We start from the raw sequence: 24961 nt of genomic DNA, 5'->3' as shown, positions 1-24961 counted from the left end.
AAACAAAATTCTTCTTCTTCTTTGTGGTGATGGGCTCAATCCTTAGACTATCCACCCAGGCTAAATGGAAACAAAATTTGATCTATTACACAATAAAATCATCCTAATACAGTGTGAACGAAAAATTCTAGCGATACATACATTGATTATTTGTTGTTTTTTAGAAAAAAATATCGATAATCTCGTAAATCATTATTTAACTTGAAAGATATATACAAAATTTTTCGTTATGACTTTTTGATAACGCTTATATCATCTTTAATAAAAAAATATAAATTTCTGTACATTCCCATGATAATTTAGTTGAAAATTTTCCTCTCTCGGTTGATTAACATGAAAATAATTCTTAAATTACCCCAGAGGTGGGTGGAAAAACGCACGTACGTACAAATTTCCCTAGATCTCGGGGGGGGGGGGAAATACGTTTGGCAACACTGCAATTTCTAAATGTATTAAATTTCGTCCATTTCCCCGGCTTTGAAGAAAATTATGTTTTCCACAAAAAGAATTGTTGCGGGAGTCGCATTTTCGCTAATAAATTTATTTTTTTTTTCGTGAAAAAAACAAAACTAGAAAAAAAAATGTACATAAAAATAAAATTAGTATCATCATCATACATAACAGCTTCGTCGAACCAAAAAATTATGTTTTGTATAAAAATTTCGCTATACCTGATTTTCCTCGTATACAACACAACTTTAATAAATTTTAGTCCAGTTCCTGTTAGTACAATATCCTCGAAATGTCCAAAAAAAAAATTAGAATCTAAATAAAATATTTATTAGAGCTCCTTCTGATTTATAACTTAATTGTTGAAAAAAATAATCCCGTAGGGAATTTTTGAGGCTACCAACTCCATTTCCTGAGCAGTATCAGATAACGATCACATTGCCCCCAAATAACAACAAAACATTTTTTGGAGCAATTTCAGCCAAACATATCATGAAAAAAACAAAGAATTTCTATCCCAATTGAATTATTTATATTGATTCCTATATTGAACCTAATTCTACTGGACTATAAACCATTATTGCGAAATTCTTTGAAGTTTTACAAAGTTTCGTTGCATTTCTTACCCCTGCTATAATAATGTAAAAATTTATCTGTTACCATTTAATTTATTCAATATAAATAAAAAATTGTGAATATACCGATATGTGTAACTATTTTTTTTTTTAATTTACCTAAAATTCTTGAATGTTCTTCATTAAATTCATGATAGTATCGATGTATTTTATTACCTACCCCATTAAAAACATTTATTACAATTATTTATCAATTCCACCCTGTTTTAATATATTTTAAACGTCATTTTTTACTATAATAACCCGACGACATAACTAGTAGACATTGTTTTTTGAAGGCAACTTTGATTCTTCATGTGTTTCGCCATTTATACCTCAAACTGTCAACTTATCGCGCCATGCAACATTAGAAAACTGCAAAAAAATTGTGAAACAAACCACTCGCGGAAAAAGAAACGAAAACTATGCCAAATATTGTTAAACTAAATAACAAGAATGTATAAAAGACACAACATCGAAATGAAATGACTATAAATGCTGTTTAGTAGTGTAATTAATATTGCTATTGTAGCGCTATCTGTGCTCCAGCTCTTCAACTCATATATTGATGAAGAGAAAGCAATCACTGTATACTTGATGAAAGTGAAATATTAACTTTTCAAATTATTAAAAAAAAAATAGTGATAATTAGAGAAGGTAAGTGTAAAATTGTTACAGCTGCTTTAAGGTTAATAATATTTACGTATTTGCAGCGCCATCTTTGTTCTAAACTGTTAAACTGTAATTAGATGAAGTATCAGGAAATTGCAAATATTTGACGAATAAATCGAATAAAAAAATTTGAATATAAAATTGTTATAACTGCATTTCGAAACTAAAACTAATTCTGAAAATGTCTCGCCGTCTGTTTTTTACACGAATTACGTGACTGAACTTCGAGAAGGCGTTTTTAAAACGAATTACACGTTGAGAAACGTTTATTCAATACATTGACAAAAACAGAATCTACCTTTATTACAGGTTTACAATATTTATATGTTTTAAAAAGTGCCTCGTCGGCGTTATACAACAAAGCTTAATAAACAATGTTCATTGACGTAATTCACGTCAAACTAATCTACTGTAACAACAGTAAACTGTAAACTAACTACTGAAGACAAGCAGCTACTGCATGATTGTGAGAAATAAATAGTAATGGAGCCAAACAATTATCAGTATATTTTGAAAATGTTTGAAATACGTGATACATCAATATAGAATAGCTACAATTGTTTTTTAAAATGATAATTAATTCTTGTACGGTAGCGCCATGTATGTTATAAATTTTCAACTTATCGCTAAATGTAACAACAGAAAACTGCAAACTGTGTAGTGTATGATTTTCGAGAAAGAAATATTTATATGACAATTGATTCTAAAAAAAATTGAAAAAAGTATGAATTAATAAATATATTGATATAAAATTGTTGCAATCTTCTTTTATAATTATTACTAACTCTGCAATTGCGCTACCATCTATGCTTGTAACCGTTTACTTATTGATCGATGTAACAATAGGAGACTGCAAAGTGTGTAGTGAATGTAAAAAGCCACTTATGATAAATGAGAAAGACGTTTCAACAAAAAAAAGTGAATGAAACAATTGATAGATCCATCTAAAATCGTTATAACTGTGTTTTAATCTTGTCTTGCAATTCTAGCGCCACCTGTGGTTAATTTACTGAACAATGTGATATGAGGAAACTGTAAATTATGTAGTAAAAGTGAATAGAAGCTGTGTGCTTGTTAAGAAAGTAGTAATTACATTTGAAGTTATTTGAAACAAATTAACAAGAATGTTTTAGGTTAACATAAAACTGTTATTATAATCTTTTGAAGGTAATATCAATTTTGTGTTTGAGGCGCCATCTGTGCTTCGGACTATTAACTTTATGATTAATGCTATATCAGGAAGCTGTAAACTAAGTAGTGATGGCTAGCAGTCATTATATAAATAATAGGAATTATTGGACACGGAAAATTAAGAATTTTGCATAAAAAAAAACACTTTTCTATGAACGTAACGTATTAACAAGAAAATTAGGTATATTTTTCGACAAATTGGGTAACATTGTTGATTTATCCACTACACTCGTAGTGAAGTTAATTAAATTTCGAAGAAAATCAACATTATCGATACCAAAACGAGTTTTCTTGTTATAATTATATTAACAGATCCTCTAAAAACGTCAAATTAATTTGTAGTTTGTTATTTTATGATAAAGACCACTAAAAAAATTCAATAGTAAATTTTTAACTACGAGACTTTTGCTGAGACGTTTGTTTTATAGATAAATATCATAAATCTGGAAAAAAATAGTTGCCTAGTGAAAGAAAAGTATGAAAAATAGTACTGGAAACTTACTTTTTTCAATAGTTAATATACTTTAGTACTACGGAGATATATCAATATCAACTACTGTGCTTTGAAGAACGTCCGCTAGAGGGTGTAGTTTTCATTCTAAATAGTAACGTAGCAGATGTTTCCGAAGTAGTGAAATACGAACTTCTTTTGTTAGGAATGTGAAAAATTATTCATTAAAGGCTTTTATTGAAAGGATAATGAAAATATTGATACAATAAATATCTGATGTAGTTTTTCTTCTTCTATTTATTATTAATACTTATTATTGGAATGATTTTTTCCTTACGAAATTTACAAATTATAATTTATAACCTTCAAAAATCAATATTTGATACGCCCTTGTACATATCTCAATACGAAAAATTTTATAACATAATTTTTATGTGCTCTCGTACAAATTTAATAACACATCTTCCTAGATTACTTTCTATTTATACGGGATGATAGCTTTTAATATTTCTGAGTAATAAAATATCAATAGACAAATCTATTAAAAACTAATGTTTAAAATTTTTTTTATTATATATACAAAATTATTACTAATTAACAAAACAAAACAAAAACGACTAAAATCATTCTTATATACTTTAATTATCAATTACCCAGTAGCGTTAAACGATTTCTACTTTATCGATATAAATCGCGGTAAAATTCAAAACTAAAATATTAAAAATCTCGTTAAATATTTAAACTATATTTGTTATAGGAATGTGTATAACCCTGTAGAAGACATAAATCTATAACTGGGGGAATATAATTTGATATTACGAATGTGCAATAAGCGAGACCTTAATCGATAATCCTCTGCTAATATTTATTATTAATTGATTCTCGTTTTGGTGGTGTTTACATAGCTACGCCTTCACATGTGCAGAGATTAACAAATAAAATATCAAAAATATATTAGAAACGATTAATTTTTAATTAATATTTCTAATAAATTGGATTTAGATAGTACGATCTATATTAATTAAACGAAATAACCTTGAAAATCGTATAGGTGGTTGCCTATGTTGGTGCAAATGCGATTACTAAGTAATTCTATTAAATAAAATACGATTTATTTAAAAAAATTAGAAAAACAATTACCCATAATACAATTATATTGATTGATAGTGGATACTAATGGATAATAATGTGAATAATGTATTTTTAAAGTTTGTTATAACGAGTAATAAACGGAAATCACTTGTGTAAAAAGAGTTGCCTAATACAAAATATTCGGTATCATTCTAATATTTGTATTTATGCTATAGTTTTTTTCACGTTGTATTATATAAAATTTATTATCTATAATCGAGATTTTCATTGAATCTAATATTTATCTGACTAAATAAAATAGTGGGTTATTATATAATTTATTGAGAAAGTACGTCTATATATTTTTCCTGATGGAAACGTTTTTCATAAAAAGTGTATCGGTATTTTCAGCAGGTGTAAATGCGTTTAGGATAGTTCGAAATTTTATTTATTGTATCTCTACCTAATATAGAAGTGTCCGATGATTGGTCGGAAGGCGGTCCTAACTTGTCGTGGCGCTTCTATAAAGACCTAAAGGCTCATTCCGAAACCCTCAGTGTTAACCTCGCATCCCTGTAAATCTCCTAAACCGGCCAAAAGGTGATAGAGAATACGATATACTGCGCGAATTACGCAGGGTGAGTGTTTTGTTCTTTGCATGTTGTTCTAAACTTTTTTTTGAATATAATAGAAATCTCGGGAAGGAAATTTACGTATTTTTGTATAATTTCGAAAAATAATCGTATGCTATATGTTTAGTTTACGAATTTATTGTGTTTTTGGGATGTTTTTCGAAATAATAATGGTTGAAAATAAAAAAATTACAGTTTCGTCCTTTTGGGAGAATAATTTTTAGTTTTAGAAGCACTTTTTTTGAAAATTATCGTGGAAAAGTAAAAGAGAAATTGATGGATAGAATTTTTGACAAATAATGTCGAAAATAAGGATTTTTGGGATGTTTTTTGGAATAAAACGGTGGAAAATTGAAAAAATTGAGGAATCGCCCTTTTGGGGAAATAATTTTTAGTTTTAGAACCACTTTTTTTGAAAATTATCGTTGAAAAAGTAAAAGAGAAATTGATGGATAGAATTTTTGACAAATAATGTCGAAAATAAAAATTTTTAGGATGTTTTTTGGAATAATAATGGTGGAAAATTGAAAAAACTTCAGTCTCGTCCTTTTGGGGAAATAATTTTTAGTTTTAGGATCCATTTTTTTGAAAATTATCGTGAAAAAGTAAAAGAGAAATTGATGGATAGAATTTTTGACAAATAATGTCGAAAATAAGGTTTTTTAGGATGTTTTTTGGAATAAAACGGTGGAAAATTGAAAAAATTGAGGAATCGCCCTTTTGGGGAAATAATTTTTAGTTTAAGAACCACTTTTTTTGAAAATTATCGTGAAAAAGTAAAAGAGAAATTGATGGATAGAATTTTTGACAAATAATGTCGAAAATAAGGATTTTTAGGATGTTTTTTGGAATAAAACGGTGGAAAATTGAAAAAATTGAGGAATCGCCCTTTTGGGAAAATAATTTTTAGTTTTAGAACAACTTTTTTTGAGAATTATCGTGAAAAAGTAAAAGAGAAATTGATGGATAGAATTTTTGACAAATAATGTCGAAAATAAGGATTTTTAGGATGTTTTTTGGAATAAAACGGTGGAAAATTGAAACAATTGAAGAATCGCCCTTTTGGGGAAATAATTTTTAGTTTAAGAACCACTTTTTTTGAAAATTATCGTGAAAAAGTAAAAGAAAAATTGATGGATAGAATTTTTGACAAATAATGTCGAAAATAAGGACTTTTAGGATGTTTTTTGGAATAAAACGGTGGAAAATTGAAAAAATTGAGGAATCGCCCTTTTGGGGAAATAATTTTTAGTTTAAGAACCACTTTTTTTGAAAATTATCGTGAAAAAGTAAAAGAAAAATTGATGGATAGAATTTTTGACAAATAATGTCGAAAATAAGGACTTTTAGGATGTTTTTTGGAATAAAACGGTGGAAAATTGAAAAAATTGAGGAATCGCCCTTTTGGGGAAATAATTTTTAGTTTAAGAACCACTTTTTTTGAAAATTATCGTGAAAAAGTAAAAGAAAAATTGATGGATAGAATTTTTGACAAATAATGTCGAAAATAAGGACTTTTAGGATGTTTTTTGGAATAAAACGGTGGAAAATTGAAAAAATTGAAGAATCGCCCTTTTGGGGAAATAATTTTTAGTTTAAGAACCACTTTTTTTGAAAATTATCGTGAAAAAGTAAAAGAAAAATTGATGGATAGAATTTTTGACAAATAATGTCGAAAATAAGGACTTTTAGGATGTTTTTTGGAATAAAACGGTGGAAAATTGAAAAAATTGAGGAATCGCCCTTTTGGGGAAATAATTTTTAGTTTTAGAAGCACTTTTTTTGAAAATTATCGTGGAAAAGTAAAAGAGAAATTGATGGATAGAATTTTTGACAAATAATGTCGAAAATAAGGATTTTTGGGATGTTTTTTGGAATAAAACGGTGGAAAATTGAAAAAATTGAGGAATCGCCCTTTTGGGGAAATAATTTTTAGTTTTAGAACCACTTTTTTTGAAAATTATCGTTGAAAAAGTAAAAGAGAAATTGATGGATAGAATTTTTGACAAATAATGTCGAAAATAAAAATTTTTAGGATGTTTTTTGGAATAATAATGGTGGAAAATTGAAAAAACTTCAGTCTCGTCCTTTTGGGGAAATAATTTTTAGTTTTAGGATCCATTTTTTTGAAAATTATCGTGAAAAAGTAAAAGAGAAATTGATGGATAGAATTTTTGACAAATAATGTCGAAAATAAGGTTTTTTAGGATGTTTTTTGGAATAAAACGGTGGAAAATTGAAAAAATTGAGGAATCGCCCTTTTGGGGAAATAATTTTTAGTTTAAGAACCACTTTTTTTGAAAATTATTGTGAAAAAGTAAAAGAGAAATTGATGGATAGAATTTTTGACAAATAATGTCGAAAATAAGGATTTTTAGGATGTTTTTTGGAATAAAACGGTGGAAAATTGAAAAAATTGAGGAATCGCCCTTTTGGGAAAATAATTTTTAGTTTTAGAACAACTTTTTTTGAGAATTATCGTGAAAAAGTAAAAGAGAAATTGATGGATAGAATTTTTGACAAATAATGTCGAAAATAAGGATTTTTAGGATGTTTTTTGGAATAAAACGGTGGAAAATTGAAACAATTGAAGAATCGCCCTTTTGGGGAAATAATTTTTAGTTTAAGAACCACTTTTTTTGAAAATTATCGTGAAAAAGTAAAAGAAAAATTGATGGATAGAATTTTTGACAAATAATGTCGAAAATAAGGACTTTTAGGATGTTTTTTGGAATAAAACGGTGGAAAATTGAAAAAATTGAGGAATCGCCCTTTTGGGGAAATAATTTTTAGTTTAAGAACCACTTTTTTTGAAAATTATCGTGAAAAAGTAAAAGAAAAATTGATGGATAGAATTTTTGACAAATAATGTCGAAAATAAGGATTTTTAGGATGTTTTTTGGAATAAAACGGTGGAAAATTGAAAAAATTGAAGAATCACCATTAAATTTTCATCTTAATTATTAATTTCTCCAATAAATTTTTCCCTAGTTATTAGAAAAGAAATATACGAGCTCCGGTTATTAAATAACGAATCTGGTTACGAAAAAACGTTTTATTATAAAAATTATTCTATAATCGAATGCCCCCCTTCAATATACTTCCCTTCCCTCGCCACACACATTCCAATACGTTTTTCCCATTGATCTAGGCAGTGCTGGAAGCCTTCTTTGGTGAAGGTCTTCAGGAGCTCTGCATTTTTTTGCTTTACCGCTTCCATCAATTCAAATCGGCTCATTGTTCATAGCAGGAATCAGACTTTTTGTGACAAACTTTTGTCGATTATTGTCGAATAGAAAATTATCCCCAAAATCTACAATTTTTGGTGCCCAGTCGGAGTTTTTTTCAATTTAACGAGAAAACGTTCAGACACACAAACAGACCTCGTATAAGTAAAAATTTCGAAATTGACATTATGAAAATTAAACTAATTATACTTTATTTGTTATTAATGCTAGTTCAGTATCCATTTCACAACAAATACTTTTAGTATATAACGAAATTCGTTGTTCAATTTCAATTATGCCCAAAAGCTCTATAAACAATGATTTGAACTTCAATAATTCTGTTTATTTGTCAATTGTAATTGAAACGTTAAATGTAATTAACTAATCTCATAATTTTCGATAAACTAAAGACAGGAATACCAAAAATAATCGTTCTTCACCAGGATAACGTATCTTGTTTATTTTGAAAATTGTCTTACCACCCTCGTAGAATAATACTAATCGGAACGATTACAGTGAAATAACAAACAAAGCTTTCGTTGCTTCAGCAATCGTTTAGATTTCATTACCATATGAAAGCGATGATTTCAATACGTAAAATATACAAATACAATTTTTAGTTTTAGGATCCATTTTTTTGAAAATTATCGTGAAAAAGTAAAAGAGAAATTGATGGATAGAATTTTTGACAAATAATGTCGAAAATAAAAATTTTTAGGATGTTTTTTGGAATAATAATGGTGGAAAATTGAAAAAACTTCAGTCTCGTCCTTTTGGGGAAATAATTTTTAGTTTTAGGATCCATTTTTTTGAAAATTATCGTGAAAAAGTAAAAGAGAAATTGATGGATAGAATTTTTGACAAATAATGTCGAAAATAAAAATTTTTAGGATGTTTTTTGGAATAATAATGGTGGAAAATTGAAAAAACTTCAGTCTCGTCCTTTTGGGGAAATAATTTTTAGTTTTAGGATCCATTTTTTTGAAAATTATCGTGAAAAAGTAAAAGAGAAATTGATGGATAGAATTTTTGACAAATAATGTCGAAAATAAAAATTTTTAGGATGTTTTTTGGAATAATAATGGTGGAAAATTGAAAAAACTTCAGTCTCGTCCTTTTGGGGAAATAATTTTTAGTTTTAGGATCCATTTTTTTGAAAATTATCGTGAAAAAGTAAAAGAGAAATTGATGGATAGAATTTTTGACAAATAATGTCGAAAATAAAAATTTTTAGGATGTTTTTTGGAATAATAATGGTGGAAAATTGAAAAAACTTCAGTCTCGTCCTTTTGGGGAAATAATTTTTAGTTTTAGGATCCATTTTTTTGAAAATTATCGTGAAAAAGTAAAAGAGAAATTGATGGATAGAATTTTTGACAAATAATGTCGAAAATAAAAATTTTTAGGATGTTTTTTGGAATAATAATGGTGGAAAATTGAAAAAACTTCAGTCTCGTCCTTTTGGGGAAATAATTTTTAGTTTTAGGATCCATTTTTTTGAAAATTATCGTGAAAAAGTAAAAGAGAAATTGATGGATAGAATTTTTGACAAATAATGTCGAAAATAAGGATTTTTAGGATGTTTTTTGGAATAAAACGGTGGAAAATTGAAAAAATTGAGGAATCGCCCTTTTGGGGAAATAATTTTTAGTTTTAGAACCACTTTTTTTGAGAATTATCGTGAAAAAGTAAAAGAGAAATTGATGGATAGAATTTTTGACAAAGAATGTCTAAAATAAGGATTTTTGGGATGTTTTTTGGAATAAAACGGTGGAAAATTGAAAAAATTGAGGAATCGCCGTTTTGGGGAAATAATTTTTAGTTTTAGAACCACTTTTTTTGAGAATTATCGTGAAAAAGTAAAAGAGAAATTGATGGATAGAATTTTTGACAAATAATGTCGAAAATAAGGATTTTTGGGATGTTTTTTGGAATAAAACGGTGGAAAATTGAAAAAATTGAGGAATCGCCCTTTTGGGGAAATAATTTTTAGTTTTAGAACAACTTTTTTTGAGAATTATCGTGAAAAAGTAAAAGAAAAATTGATGGATAGAATTTTTGACAAATAATGTCGAAAATAAGGATTTTTAGGATGTTTTTTGGAATAAAACGGTGGAAAATTGAAAAAATTGAAGAATCGCCCTTTTGGAGAAATAATTTTTAGTTTAAGAACCACTTTTTTTGAGAATTATCGTGAAAAAGTAAAAGAGAAATTGATGGATAGAATTTTTGACAAATAATGTCGAAAATAAGGATTTTTAGGATGTTTTTTGGAATAAAACGGTGGAAAATTGAAAAAATTGAGGAATCGCCCTTTTGGGGAAATAATTTTTAGTTTTAGAACCACTTTTTTTGAAAATTATCGTGAAAAAGTAAAAGAGAAATTGATGGATAGAATTTTTGACAAATAATGTCAAAAATAAGGATTTTTAGGATGTTTTTTGGAATAATAATGGTGGAAAATTGAAAAAACTTTAGTTTCGTCCTTTTGGGAAAATAATTTTCAGTTTTAGAACCACTTTTTTTGAAAATTATCGTGAAAAAGTAAAAGAGAAATTGATGGATAGAATTTTTGACAAATAATGTCAAAAATAAGGATTTTTAGGATGTTTTTTGGAATAATAAGGGTGGAAAATTGAAAAAACTTTAGTTTCGTCCTTTTGGGAAAATAATTTTCAGTTTTAGAACCACTTTTTTTGAAAATTATCGTGAAAAAGTAAAAGAGAAATTGGTGGACAGAATTTTTTATAAATAATGTCAAAAATAAGGATTTTTAGGATGTTTTTTGGAATAATAAGGGTGGAAAATTGAAAAAACTTTAGTTTCGTCCTTTTGGGAAAATAATTTTCAGTTTTAGAACCATTTTTTTTGAAAATTATCGTGAAAAAGTAAGAGAGAAATTGGTGGATAGAATTTTTGACAAATAATGTCAAAAATAAGGATTTTTAGGATGTTTTTTGGATTAATAAGGGTGGAAAATTGCAAAAACCTCAGTTTCGTCCTTTTGGGAAAATAATTTTTACTTCTAGAACCATTTTTTTTGAAAATTATCGTGAAAAAGTAAAAGAGAAATTGGTGGACAGAATTTTTGACAAATAATGTCAAAAATAAGGATTTTTAGGATGTTTTTTGGAATAATAAGGGTGGAAAATTGAAAAAACTTTAGTTTCGTCCTTTTGGGAAAATAATTTTCAGTTTTAGAACCACTTTTTTTGAAAATTATCGTGAAAAAGTAAAAGAGAAATTGGTGGACAGAATTTTTTATAAATAATGTCAAAAATAAGGATTTTTAGGATGTTTTTTGGAATAATAAGGGTGGAAAATTGAAAAAACTTTAGTTTCGTCCTTTTGGGAAAATAATTTTCAGTTTTAGAACCATTTTTTTTGAAAATTATCGTGAAAAAGTAAGAGAGAAATTGGTGGATAGAATTTTTGACAAATAATGTCAAAAATAAGGATTTTTAGGATGTTTTTTGGATTAATAAGGGTGGAAAATTGCAAAAACCTCAGTTTCGTCCTTTTGGGAAAATAATTTTTACTTCTAGAACCATTTTTTTTGAAAATTATCGTGAAAAAGTAAAAGAGAAATTGGTGGACAGAATTTTTGACAAATAATGTCAAAAATAAGGATTTTTAGGATGTTTTTTGGAATAATAAGGGTGGAAAATTGAAAAAACTTTAGTTTCGTCCTTTTGGGAAAATAATTTTCAGTTTTAGAACCACTTTTTTTGAAAATTATCGTGAAAAAGTAAAAGAGAAATTGGTGGACAGAATTTTTTATAAATAATGTCAAAAATAAGGATTTTTAGGATGTTTTTTGGAATAATAAGGGTGGAAAATTGAAAAAACTTTAGTTTCGTCCTTTTGGGAAAATAATTTTCAGTTTTAGAACCATTTTTTTTGAAAATTATCGTGAAAAAGTAAGAGAGAAATTGGTGGATAGAATTTTTGACAAATAATGTCAAAAATAAGGATTTTTAGGATGTTTTTTGGATTAATAAGGGTGGAAAATTGCAAAAACCTCAGTTTCGTCCTTTTGGGAAAATAATTTTTACTTCTAGAACCATTTTTTTTGAAAATTATCGTGAAAAAGTAAAAGAGAAATTGGTGGACAGAATTTTTGACAAATAATGTCAAAAATAAGGATTTTTAGGATGTTTTTTGGAATAATAAGGGTGGAAAATTGAAAAAACTTTAGTTTCGTCCTTTTGGGAAAATAATTTTCAGTTTTAGAACCATTTTTTTTGAAAATTATCGTGAAAAAGTAAAAGAGAAATTGGTGGACAGAATTTTTTATAAATAATGTCAAAAATAAGGATTTTTAGGATGTTTTTTGGAATAATAAGGGTGGAAAATTGAAAAAACTTTAGTTTCGTCCTTTTGGGAAAATAATTTTCAGTTTTAGAACCATTTTTTTTGAAAATTATCGTGAAAAAGTAAAAGAGAAATTGGTGGACAGAATTTTTGACAAATAATGTCAAAAATAAGGATTTTTAGGATGTTTTTTGGAATAATAAGGGTGGAAAATTGAAAAAACTTTAGTTTCGTCCTTTTGGGAAAATAATTTTCAGTTTTAGAACCATTTTTTTTGAAAATTATCGTGAAAAAGTAAAAGAGAAATTGGTGGACAGAATTTTTTATAAATAATGTCAAAAATAAGGATTTTTAGGATGTTTTTTGGAATAATAAGGGTGGAAAATTGAAAAAACTTTAGTTTCGTCCTTTTGGGAAAATAATTTTCAGTTTTAGAACCATTTTTTTTGAAAATTATCGTGAAAAAGTAAAAGAGAAATTGGTGGACAGAATTTTTTATAAATAATGTCAAAAATAAGGATTTTTAGGATGTTTTTTGGATTAATAAGGGTGGAAAATTGCAAAAACCTCAGTTTCGTCCTTTTGGGAAAATAATTTTCAGTTTTAGAACCACTTTTTTTGAAAATTATCGTGAAAAAGTAAAAGAGAAATTGGTGGACAGAATTTTTTATAAATAATGTCAAAAATAAGGATTTTTAGGATGTTTTTTGGAATAATAAGGGTGGAAAATTGAAAAAACTTTAGTTTCGTCCTTTTGGGAAAATAATTTTCAGTTTTAGAACCATTTTTTTTGAAAATTATCGTGAAAAAGTAAAAGAGAAATTGGTGGATAGAATTTTTGACAAATAATGTCAAAACTAAGAATTTTTAGGATGTTTTTTGAAATAATAATGGTGGAAAATTGAAAAAACTAATTAACTAATCTCAAAATTCTCGATAAACTAAAGACAGAAATACCAAAAATAATCGTTTTTCACCAGGATAACGTATCTTGTTTATTTTGAAAATTGTCTTACCACCCTTGTAGAATAATACTAATCGGAACGATTACAGTGAAATAACAAACAAAGCTTTCGTTGCTTCAGCAATCGTTTAGATTTCATTACCATATGAAAGCGATGATTTCAATACGTAAAATATACAGTATGTACTAAAAAAGTTGTTGTTTAATGTAAAATCACGAAAATTTACAACATTTAACAACCGGTATCACAAAATCATCGACTCAAACAAGAAATTTCGCAATAAAAATTATTTGCTATTAAATATATTTCATTTTTCCGATAGAAAATTGGGTTTTTTCACACACAATTCTTATAAAAGGTTAAGAGGGATTCTCGTGTCAAGTTATTCGACATTGAAATTGAATTTTTGAAGGATATTCGATTCCTATATCATATAAATACAGTAGCCAAATATTCTATTGGATAGAAATAGATCCACTGTAAAAAAAAGAACGATTTAAAACTTAGTTATAAAGCACTAGGTTATGAAACGTCCTCTACCTGTTTAAAAAAGGATCCAGTTTCCTTATAACTTTTAGAACCGCTTCGCGGGTCATATCTAATCGAAATAAACGATGAATAATTAAAAATAAATAGTCGATTGTTACCTAATTTCAATAATACGCGCAACGGAATAAATTTTCCACGTGACGTTACGTATCTACCGAAATATTTTTACCATTCGAATTATTTGTTACCAAATATTTCTTCCGGTTTTATAATATTAGAGTATTTATATAAAAATATGATCTGGTTATAGAGATGAATCGTTTTTATGTCAAAACCCATAACATCAACACGGAATCCCTCTATAAACATTTTTATACGTTTTGTTTTTTATTGTTTCTACTTTTCTTTTCGAAACATCTACTCAAAATGGTTGTTTTTTTTTATTCCTAATAATCCAAGTTGATTTTCGATTTATTTAAACCTTCAGCAATAACTTTATCTTCGTTTAAACTATGTCGTGCCACACTAAACCGCCATTTTGTGCCATCTTACGAGATCTGTGTATGTGTAGCGATTCGATTTGTTCGTCGAGGTCGACATTGACAGATACGTCAAAAGTCATAGATTATCGCGTGTTCTGATTGAGTTCGCCGTTAGAAATGTCAAATTTCATGATAGTAATGACAGATTTGACATATACAAGTCATCAGTGTTGCCGTATATCTTAAAAGAAACCTGGTATACGGATATTTGATCGAAAAGTAGAGTCCCATGAAATATTTGATTATCTCTTTTATATATTCTGAGAGAAAACGTCAACGATATTATATTTTTAATAAAAATACGCTTAAAGACAAACGACAAACAATCATGTCTTTGAGATGAATGGAAGTTTTATGTTCTCAATCCGTACGAGCTGAAAATGCAGATTTAGGACTCTTTAATCAAAAATTTATTATATTTTTATAACATTATCAAATGTACAAAGAATTATTGTGATTTTTGAGTGGAAAGTACATCGATATAAGATAATATTTGACAGTAATAACTAATTTGAAAAAACCGTTGCCAGATCTTGTGAAATATCTGTGTTTAAATAGTTTTTAGAGCAGCTAAAAAAACTGGTTATATCGGGAAGGAAGTTGTCGAGGAAAATGATCGATTTTGAAGAAGAAGAGCCAACGAGGAATAAGGATTCTTATAAATACTCAATAACAAAGTATATAAAAAGGATAATTGGGTACAAGAAGTACAAGTCTTGTGGAAAAAATTTTGTGTTTTAATTATGAGGAAATTATCAAAAAGGTTTGATGAGAAAGTTTTTTTTTTTCAGTTTAGATATCTGAAAAATTGATGTTCCGATCGGAATTTGCTTTTACGAACTTAGTTTTATCAAAAATTGTTCTTTCAAAGTTTTAATTATTCGGAAAAAGGTGTTACCAGGAAAAAATGCGTGTTGAGTTGAATTTTCTAAAAAATTGTCTTTTCTGTGTGATAAATTTTGGTTTTTTTAATTTAATTTGGTCTAGAACTAGACTTTTTCAAGTATTTAGCCGAATAAATCGTTTTTTCTCAGTGTAGTTTCTTCGAAGAAGTAGTTTAAAGTTTAATTTGGACGAAAATTTATTGTTCGAACCTTAGTCTTATAGAAAATTGGTTTTTCTGAGTTTAGTTTGCTAAAAGTTGGTGTTTTCTATTGAATTTTTCCAAAAATTGGCTATGTAAAGTGTGATTTGATCGAAAATTGGTAATTCCAAATAGAATTGAGTGAAAATTTGTTTTTTGAATCCAATTTTCTCAAAAATTGGCTGTTCTGCGTTTCAATTGACAAAAAATTGGATTTTTCAAGTCAAATTTCATGAAAAAATTATTTTTTAAAGTTGAATTTTTTGAAAAAATGGTCTTTTCCATTTATTATATGATCGAAATTTGGCGTTTCTTAATTTAATTTGGTCGAAAAATCGGTTTTTCTAAGTTTAGTTTCTTAAAAATTGGAGTTTTGTATTGAAATTTTCCAAAAATTGGCTGTTCTACGTTTCATTTAAATGAAAATTGGATTTTTCAAATCGAATTTGACGAAAAATTGCGTTTTTAAGTTCAAATTTTTCAAAAAATTGTCTTTCCTACGTTTTTCTTAATTTAATTTGACCGCAACTGGGGTTTTCCAAGTATTTGGCCGAACCAATCGTTTTATCTCAGTGTAGTTTCTCAGAAAATGTAGTTCAAAGTTCAATTTGGACAAAAATCCACTTTTTGGACCTAAGTATGGTTAAAAATTGGTTTTTCTAAGTTTAGTTTCTTAGAAATTGGTGTTTTCTATTGAATTTTTCCAAAAATTGGCCATGTTAAGTGTGATTTGATCGAAAATTGGTAATTCCAAATAGAATTGAGTGAAAATTTGTTTTTTGAATCCAATTTTCTCAAAAATTGGCTGTTCTGCGTTTCAATTGACAAAAAATTGGATTTTTCAAGTCAAATTTCATGAAAAAATTATTTTTTAAAGTTGAATTTTTTGAAAAAATGGTCTTTTCCATTTATTATATGATCGAAATTTGGCGTTTCTTAATTTAATTTGGTCGAAAAATCGGTTTTTCTAAGTTTAGTTTCTTAAAAATTGGAGTTTTGTATTGAAATTTTCCAAAAATTGGCTGTTCTACGTTTCATTTAAATGAAAATTGGATTTTTCAAATCGAATTTGACGAAAAATTGCGTTTTTAAGTTCAAATTTTTCAAAAAATTGTCTTTCCTACGTTTTTCTTAATTTAATTTGACCGCAACTGGGGTTTTCCAAGTATTTGGCCGAACCAATCGTTTTATCTCAGTGTAGTTTCTCAGAAAATGTAGTTCAAAGTTCAATTTGGACAAAAATCCACTTTTTGGACCTAAGTATGGTTAAAAATTGGTTTTTCTAAGTTTAGTTTCTTAGAAATTGGTGTTTTCTATTGAATTTTTCCAAAAATTGGCCATGTAAAGTGTGATTTGATCGAAAATTGGTAATTCCAAATAGAATTGAGTGAAAATTTGTTTTTTGAATCCAATTTTCTCAAAAATTGGCTGTTCTGCGTTTCAATTGACAAAAAATTGGATTTTTCAAGTCAAATTTCATGAAAAAATTATTTTTTAAAGTTGAATTTTTTGAAAAAATGGTCTTTTCCATTTATTATATGATCGAAATTTGGCGTTTCTTAATTTAATTTGGTCGAAAAATCGGTTTTTCTAAGTTTAGTTTCTTAAAAATTGGAGTTTTGTATTGAAATTTTCCAAAAATTGGCTGTTCTACGTTTCATTTAAATGAAAATTGGATTTTTCAAATCGAATTTGACGAAAAATTGCGTTTTTAAGTTCAAATTTTTCAAAAAATTGTCTTTCCTACGTTTTTCTTAATTTAATTTGACCGCAACTGGGGTTTTCCAAGTATTTGGCCGAACCAATCGTTTTATCTCAGTGTAGTTTCTCAGAAAATGTAGTTCAAAGTTCAATTTGGACAAAAATCCACTTTTTGGACCTAAGTATGGTTAAAAATTGGTTTTTCTAAGTTTAGTTTCTTAGAAATTGGTGTTTTCTATTGAATTTTTCCAAAAATTGGCCATGTTAAGTGTGATTTGATCGAAAATTGGTAATTCCAAATAGAATTGAGTGAAAATTTGTTTTTTGAATCCAATTTTCTCAAAAATTGGCTGTTCTGCGTTTCAATTGACAAAAAATTGGATTTTTCAAGTCAAATTTCATGAAAAAATTATTTTTTAAAGTTGAATTTTTTGAAAAAATGGTCTTTTCCATTTATTATATGATCGAAATTTGGCGTTTCTTAATTTAATTTGGTCGAAAAATCGGTTTTTCTAAGTTTAGTTTCTTAAAAATTGGAGTTGTGTATTGGAATTTTCCAAAAATTGGCTGATCTACGTTTCAATTAAATGAAAATTGGATTTTTCAAATCGAATTTGACGAAAAATTGCGTTTTTAAGTTCAAATTTTTCAAAAAATTGTCTTTCCTACGTTTTTCTTAATTTAATTTGACCGCAACTGGGGTTTTCCAATTATTTGGCCAAACCAATCGTTTTATCTCAGTGTAGTTTCTCAGAAAATGTAGTTCAAAGTTCAATTTGGACAAAAATTCACTTTTTGGACCTAAGTATGGTTAAAAATTGGTTTTTCTAAGTTTAGTTTCTTAGAAATTGGTGTTTTCTATTGAATTTTTCCAAAAATTGGCCATGTTAAGTGTGATTTGATCGAAAATTGGTAATTCCAAATAGAATTGAGTGAAAAATTTGTTTTTTGATTCCAATTTTCTCAAAAATTGGCTGTTCTGCATTTCAATTGACCAAAAATTGGATTTTTCAAGTCAAATTTCATGAAAAAATTATTTTTTCAAGTTGAATTTTTTGAAAAAATTGTCTTTTCCATTTATTATATGATCGAAATTTGGCGTTTCTTAATTTAATTTGGTCGAAAAATCGGTTTTTCTAAGTTTAGTTTCTTAAAAATTGGAGTTGTGTATTGGAATTTTCCAAAAATTGGCTGTTCTATGTTTTAATTAAATGAAAATTGGATTTTTCGAGTCGAATTTGACGAAAAATTACGTTTTTAAGTTTAAATTTTTCAAAAAATTGTCTTTCCTACGTTTTTATAATTTAATTTGGTCTAAAACTGGACTTTTCCAATTATTTTGCCCAACAATTCGTTTTTTTAGTGTAGTTTCTTAGAAAGTGGTGTTTTGTATTGAATTTTTCCAAAAATTGGCCATGTTAAGTGTGATTTGATCGAAAATTGGTAATTCCAAATAGAATTGAGTGAAAAATTTGTTTTTTGATTCCAATTTTCTCAAAAATTGGCTGTTCTGCATTTCAATTGACCAAAAATTGGATTTTTCAAGTCAAATTTCATGAAAAAATTATTTTTTCAAGTTGAATTTTTTGAAAAAATTGTCTTTTCCATTTATTATATGATCGAAATTTGGCGTTTCTTAATTTAATTTGGTCGAAAAATCGGTTTTTCTAAGTTTAGTTTCTTAAAAATTGGAGTTGTGTATTGGAATTTTCCAAAAATTGGCTGTTCTATGTTTTAATTAAATGAAAATTGGATTTTTCGAGTCGAATTTGACGAAAAATTACGTTTTTAAGTTTAAATTTTTCAAAAAATTGTCTTTCCTACGTTTTTATAATTTAATTTGGTCTAAAACTGGACTTTTCCAATTATTTTGCCCAACAATTCGTTTTTTTTAGTGTAGTTTCTTAGAAAGTGGTGTTTTGTATTGAATTTTTCCAAAAATTGGCCATGTTAAGTGTGATTTGATCGAAAATTGGTAATTCCAAATAGAATTGAGTGAAAAATTTGTTTTTTGATTCCAATTTTCTCAAAAATTGGCTGTTCTGCATTTCAATTGACCAAAAATTGGATTTTTCAAGTCAAATTTCATGAAAAAATTATTTTTTCAAGTTGAATTTTTTGAAAAAATTGTCTTTTCCATTTATTATATGATCGAAATTTGGCGTTTCTTAATTTAATTTGGTCGAAAAATCGGTTTTTCTAAGTTTAGTTTCTTAAAAATTGGAGTTGTGTATTGGAATTTTCCAAAAATTGGCTGATCTACGTTTCAATTAAATGAAAATTGGATTTTTCAAATCGAATTTGACGAAAAATTGCGTTTTTAAGTTCAAATTTTTCAAAAAATTGTCTTTCCTACGTTTTTCTTAATTTAATTTGACCGCAACTGGGGTTTTCCAATTATTTGGCCAAACCAATCGTTTTATCTCAGTGTAGTTTCTCAGAAAATGTAGTTCAAAGTTCAATTTGGACAAAAATTCACTTTTTGGACCTAAGTATGGTTAAAAATTGGTTTTTCTAAGTTTAGTTTCTTAGAAATTGGTGTTTTCTATTGAATTTTTCCAAAAATTGGCCATGTTAAGTGTGATTTGATCGAAAATTGGTAATTCCAAATAGAATTGAGTGAAAAATTTGTTTTTTGATTCCAATTTTCTCAAAAATTGGCTGTTCTGCATTTCAATTGACCAAAAATTGGATTTTTCAAGTCAAATTTCATGAAAAAATTATTTTTTCAAGTTGAATTTTTTGAAAAAATTGTCTTTTCCATTTATTATATGATCGAAATTTGGCGTTTCTTAATTTAATTTGGTCGAAAAATCGGTTTTTCTAAGTTTAGTTTCTTAAAAATTGGAGTTGTGTATTGGAATTTTCCAAAAATTGGCTGTTCTATGTTTTAATTAAATGAAAATTGGATTTTTCGAGTCGAATTTGACGAAAAATTACGTTTTTAAGTTTAAATTTTTCAAAAAATTGTCTTTCCTACGTTTTTATAATTTAATTTGGTCTAAAACTGGACTTTTCCAATTATTTTGCCCAACAATTCGTTTTTTTAGTGTAGTTTCTTAGAAAGTGGTGTTTTGTATTGAAATTTTCCAAAAATTGACTATGTTCAGTGTGATTTGATCGAAAATTGGTAATTCCAAATAGAATTTAGTGAAAAATTGTTTTTTGATTTCAATTTTCTCAAAAATTGGCTGTTCTACGTTTCAATTGAGCTAAAATTTGGATTTTTCAAGCCGAATTTGATGAAAAATTACGTTTTTTCAAAGAATTGTGTTTTCTACGTATCATATGGTCAAAATCTCGCTTTTCCTAATTTAATTAGGCCGAAGACAGTGTTTTTCCAAGTATTTACCAGAGCTGATCGTTTTTTCTTAGTGTAGTTTCTTAGAAGAAGTAGTTTAAAGTTTTATTTGAACGAAAATTTACTTTTCGAACCTTAGTATCATGAAAAATTGGTTTAATTTTATGAAAATTGATGTTTTTGATTGAATTTTCACAAAAATGGGTGTTTTCAAATCGAATACCTGATTTCTACTTGTCTTATCTACGTTTAGTTTTCTAAAGAAAAGGATTTTCTAAGTTTTATAATGAAAAAATATTATTTTCAGTTTAGTTTATCACAAAATTATTCCTAATTCAACCTATAATTTGTTTTTCCGAGTTTATTTCGCTCTAAAATTACTTCTACTCAATCAATTTTTCCCAAAAATACTTTTTTCGAAAATTTTTTGATTAATAAACAAATTTTTTAATTTGATTTAATATAAAATTTGTTAAAATGAGTTCAATCTAGTAAATGATGTTTTTTTTAAAACTGTTGTTTTTCCTTTTTATTTTGTAACACGAAAATCTGCTTTGGGACACGTACCATGAGTCCATGGAACCCAAAAAAGGTTATTTACTCGAGATATTGGAGATTTCTATTGAAATACGTGGAAATGTTGTTTCGTCGTATCCAATTTTGATGATATTTTAATGGAAAAGACCAAGCTTTTCGTTCCTCCGAACGTTTTCCATCTTGAGACACAGTGTATTTAAACCAAGATAGTTTATATTTCGATTTTTTTCCCATCGTTTCATTTCGAATACTCAAATTAATAAACTAATTGGTTTTATCAATTTTATAGAGAGCTTACTGGAAAATTGTCCTTAGGGCGTTATTAAACATCATTAAAAAATGACTGGTGCATTGAAATAAATTACTTCAGATTATTAATTCTTCGTGTTTAGAGTAAACATTCATTTTAACTATAATGAATCTAACCACAAGAGATTTAAAGTTTATACGAAACACAAACGGTCTGTTTTAATCATCCAAAACGACAAATCAAAAAAGATACAGATAAAAATGAATTATACTTAAAAAACTAAATGATAAAACAGAAAGTTAAGAAGAAGATTTGAACAAGAAAGGCCTTAAATTAAATAACTGGAAAAAGAAAACGAAAGTAATAGTTAAGGATATTGAATTTGATAAAAAATTGCGTTTTTAAGTTAATGGTTTGAAAAAATTGTCATTTCTACGTATCATATGGTGAAAATTTCGATTTTACTAATTTAATTTATTATAAAACGGATTTTTCTTAGTGTTTGACAGAACAAATCATTTTTTCTCAGTGTAATTTCTCAAAAGAATTAGTGTAAACTTTAATTTGGACGAAAATTTAGTTTTCGAACATTATTATTATAAAAAATTGGTTTTTCTGAGTTTAGTTCCTTAAAAATTGGTGTTTTGTATTGAAATTTACCAAAAATTGGCTGTTCTACGTTTCAATTAAATAAAAATTGGTTTTTTCAAGTCGAATTTGATAAAAAATTGCGTTTTTAAGTTAATGGTTTGAAAAAATTGTCATTAGTACGTATCATATGGTGAAAATTTCGAATTTACTAATTTAATTTGTTCTAAAACGAATTTTTCTTAGTGTTTGACAGAACAAATCATTTTTTCTCAGTGTAGTTTCTAAGAAGAGGTAGTTTAAAGTTTTATTTGAACGAAAATTTAGTTTTCGAACATTATTATTATAAAAAATTGGTTTTTCTGAGTTTAGTTCCTTAAAAATTGGTGTTTTGTATTGAAATTTACCAAAAATTGGCTGTTCTACGTTTCAATTAAATAAAAATTGGTTTTTTCAAGTCGAATTTGATAAAAAATTGCGTTTTTAAGTTAATGGTTTGAAAAAATTGTCATTAGTACGTATCATATAGTGAAAATTTCGAATTTACTAATTTAATTTGTTCTAAAACGAATTTTTCTTAGTGTTTGACAGAACAAATCATTTTTTCTCAGTGTAGTTTCTAAGAAGAGGTAGTTTAAAGTTTTATTTGAACGAAAATTTAGTTTTCGAACATTATTATTATAAAAAATTGGTTTTTCTGAGTTTAGTTCCTTAAAAATTGGTGTTTTGTATTGAAATTTACCAAAAATTGGCTGTTCTACGTTTCAATTAAATAAAAATTGGTTTTTTCAAGTCGAATTTGATAAAAAATTGCGTTTTTAAGTTAATGGTTTGAAAAAATTGTCATTAGTACGTATCATATAGTGAAAATTTCGAATTTACTAATTTAATTTGTTCTAAAACGAATTTTTCTTAGTGTTTGACAGAACAAATCATTTTTTCTCAGTGTAGTTTCTAAGAAGAGGTAGTTTAAAGTTTTATTTGAACGAAAATTTAGTTTTCGAACATTATTATTATAAAAAATTGGTTTTTCTGAGTTTAGTTCCTTAAAAATTGGTGTTTTGTATTGAAATTTACCAAAAATTGGCTGTTCTACGTTTCAATTAAATAAAAATTGGTTTTTTCAAGTCGAATTTGATAAAAAATTGCGTTTTTAAGTTAATGGTTTGAAAAAATTGTCATTAGTACGTATCATATGGTGAAAATTTCGAATTTACTAATTTAATTTGTTCTAAAACGGATTTTTCTTAGTGTTTGACAGAACAAATCATTTTTTCTCAGTGTAATTTCTCAAAAGAATTAGTGTAAACTTTAATTTGGACGAAAATTTCCTTTTCGAACATTATTATTATGAAAAATTGGTTTTTCTGAGTTTAGTTCCTTAAAAATTGGTGTTTTGTATTGAAATTTTCCAAAAATTGGCTATTCTACGTTTCAATTAAATAAAAATTGTATTTTTCAAGTCGAATTTGATAAAAAATTGCGTTTTTGAGTTAAATTTTTCAAAAAATTGTGTTTTCCACTTATTATATAGTGAAAATTTCGAATTTACTAATTTAATTTGTTCTAAAACGGATTTTTCTTAGTGTTTGACAGAACAAATCATTTTTTCTCAGTGTAGTTTCTCAAAAGAATTAGTTTAAACTTTAATTTGGACAAAAATTTACTTTTCGAACATTATTATTATGAAATATTGGTTTTTCTGAGTTTAGTTCCTTAAAAATTGGTGTTTTGTTTTGAAATTTACCAAAAATTGGCTGTTCTACGTTTCAATTAAATAAAAATTGGTTTTTTCAAGTCGAATTTGATAAAAAATTGCGTTTTTGAGTTAAATTTTTCAAAAAATTGTGTTTTCCATTTATTATATAGTGAAAATTTCGAATTTACTAATTTAATTTGTTCTAAAATGGATTTTTCTTAGTGTTTGACAGAACAAATCATTTTTTCTCAGTGTAGTTTCTCAAAAGAATTAGTGTAAACTTTAATTTGGACGAAAATTTCCTTTTCGAACATTATTATTATGAAAAATTGGTTTTTCTGAGTTTAGTTCCTTAAAAATTGGAGTTTTGTATTGAAATTTTCTCAAAAATTGGCTGTTCTACGTTTCAATTAAATAAAAATTGGATTTTTCAAGTCGAATTTGACGAAAAATTGCGTTTTTGGGTTAAATTTTTCAAAAAATTGTGTTTTCCATTTATTATATAGTGAAAATTTCGAATTTACTAATTTAATTTGTTATAAAACGGATTTTTCTTAGTGTTTGACAGAACAAATCATTTTTTCTCAGTGTAGTTTCTCAAAAGAATTAGTTTAAACTTTAATTTGGACAAAAATTTACTTTTCGAACATTATTATTATGAAAAATTGGTTTTTCTGAGTTTAGTTCCTTAAAAATTGGTGTTTTGTATTGAAATTTACCAAAAATTGGCTGTTCTACGTTTCAATTAAATAAAAATTGGTTTTTTCAAGTCAAATTTGATAAAAAATTGCGTTTTTGAGTTAAATTTTTCAAAAAATTGTGTTTTCCATTTATTATATAGTGAAAATTTCGAATTTACTAATTTAATTTGTTATAAAACGGATTTTTCTTAGTGTTTGACAGAACAAATCATTTTTTCTCACTGTAGTTTCTCAAAAGAATTAGTGTAAACTTTAATTTGGACAAAAATTTACTTTTCGAACATTATTATTATAAAAAATTGGTTTTTCTAAGTTTAGTTCCTTAAAAATTGGTGTTTTGTATTGAAATTTACCAAAAATTGGCTGTTCTACGTTTCAATTAAATAAAAATTGGTTTTTTCAAGTCGAATTTGATAAAAAATTGCGTTTTTGAGTTAAATTTTTCAAAAAATTGTGTTTTCCACTTATTATATAGTGAAAAT

General features: G+C 26.6%; 1 protein-coding gene across 1 annotated transcript in view; it reads left to right on the top strand.

Moving 5' to 3' along the window:
* Positions 1-4993: 4993 nt before the first annotated feature.
* The window catches only part of LOC130444618 (diuretic hormone class 2), a 57458-nt gene continuing 37490 nt past the window's right edge, over positions 4994-24961 (top strand). Inside the window, exon 1 of the mRNA XM_056779850.1 lies at positions 4994-5087. The gene's annotated coding sequence lies outside the window, so the exon portion shown is untranslated. The remainder of the gene's footprint in view (positions 5088-24961) is intronic.

Source organism: Diorhabda sublineata, chromosome 5 (genome assembly GCF_026230105.1).
Source record: "Diorhabda sublineata isolate icDioSubl1.1 chromosome 5, icDioSubl1.1, whole genome shotgun sequence".
NCBI classification, from domain to species: Eukaryota; Metazoa; Arthropoda; class Insecta; order Coleoptera; family Chrysomelidae; genus Diorhabda; species Diorhabda sublineata.
This window is presented reverse-complemented; position numbering and strand designations above follow the sequence as displayed.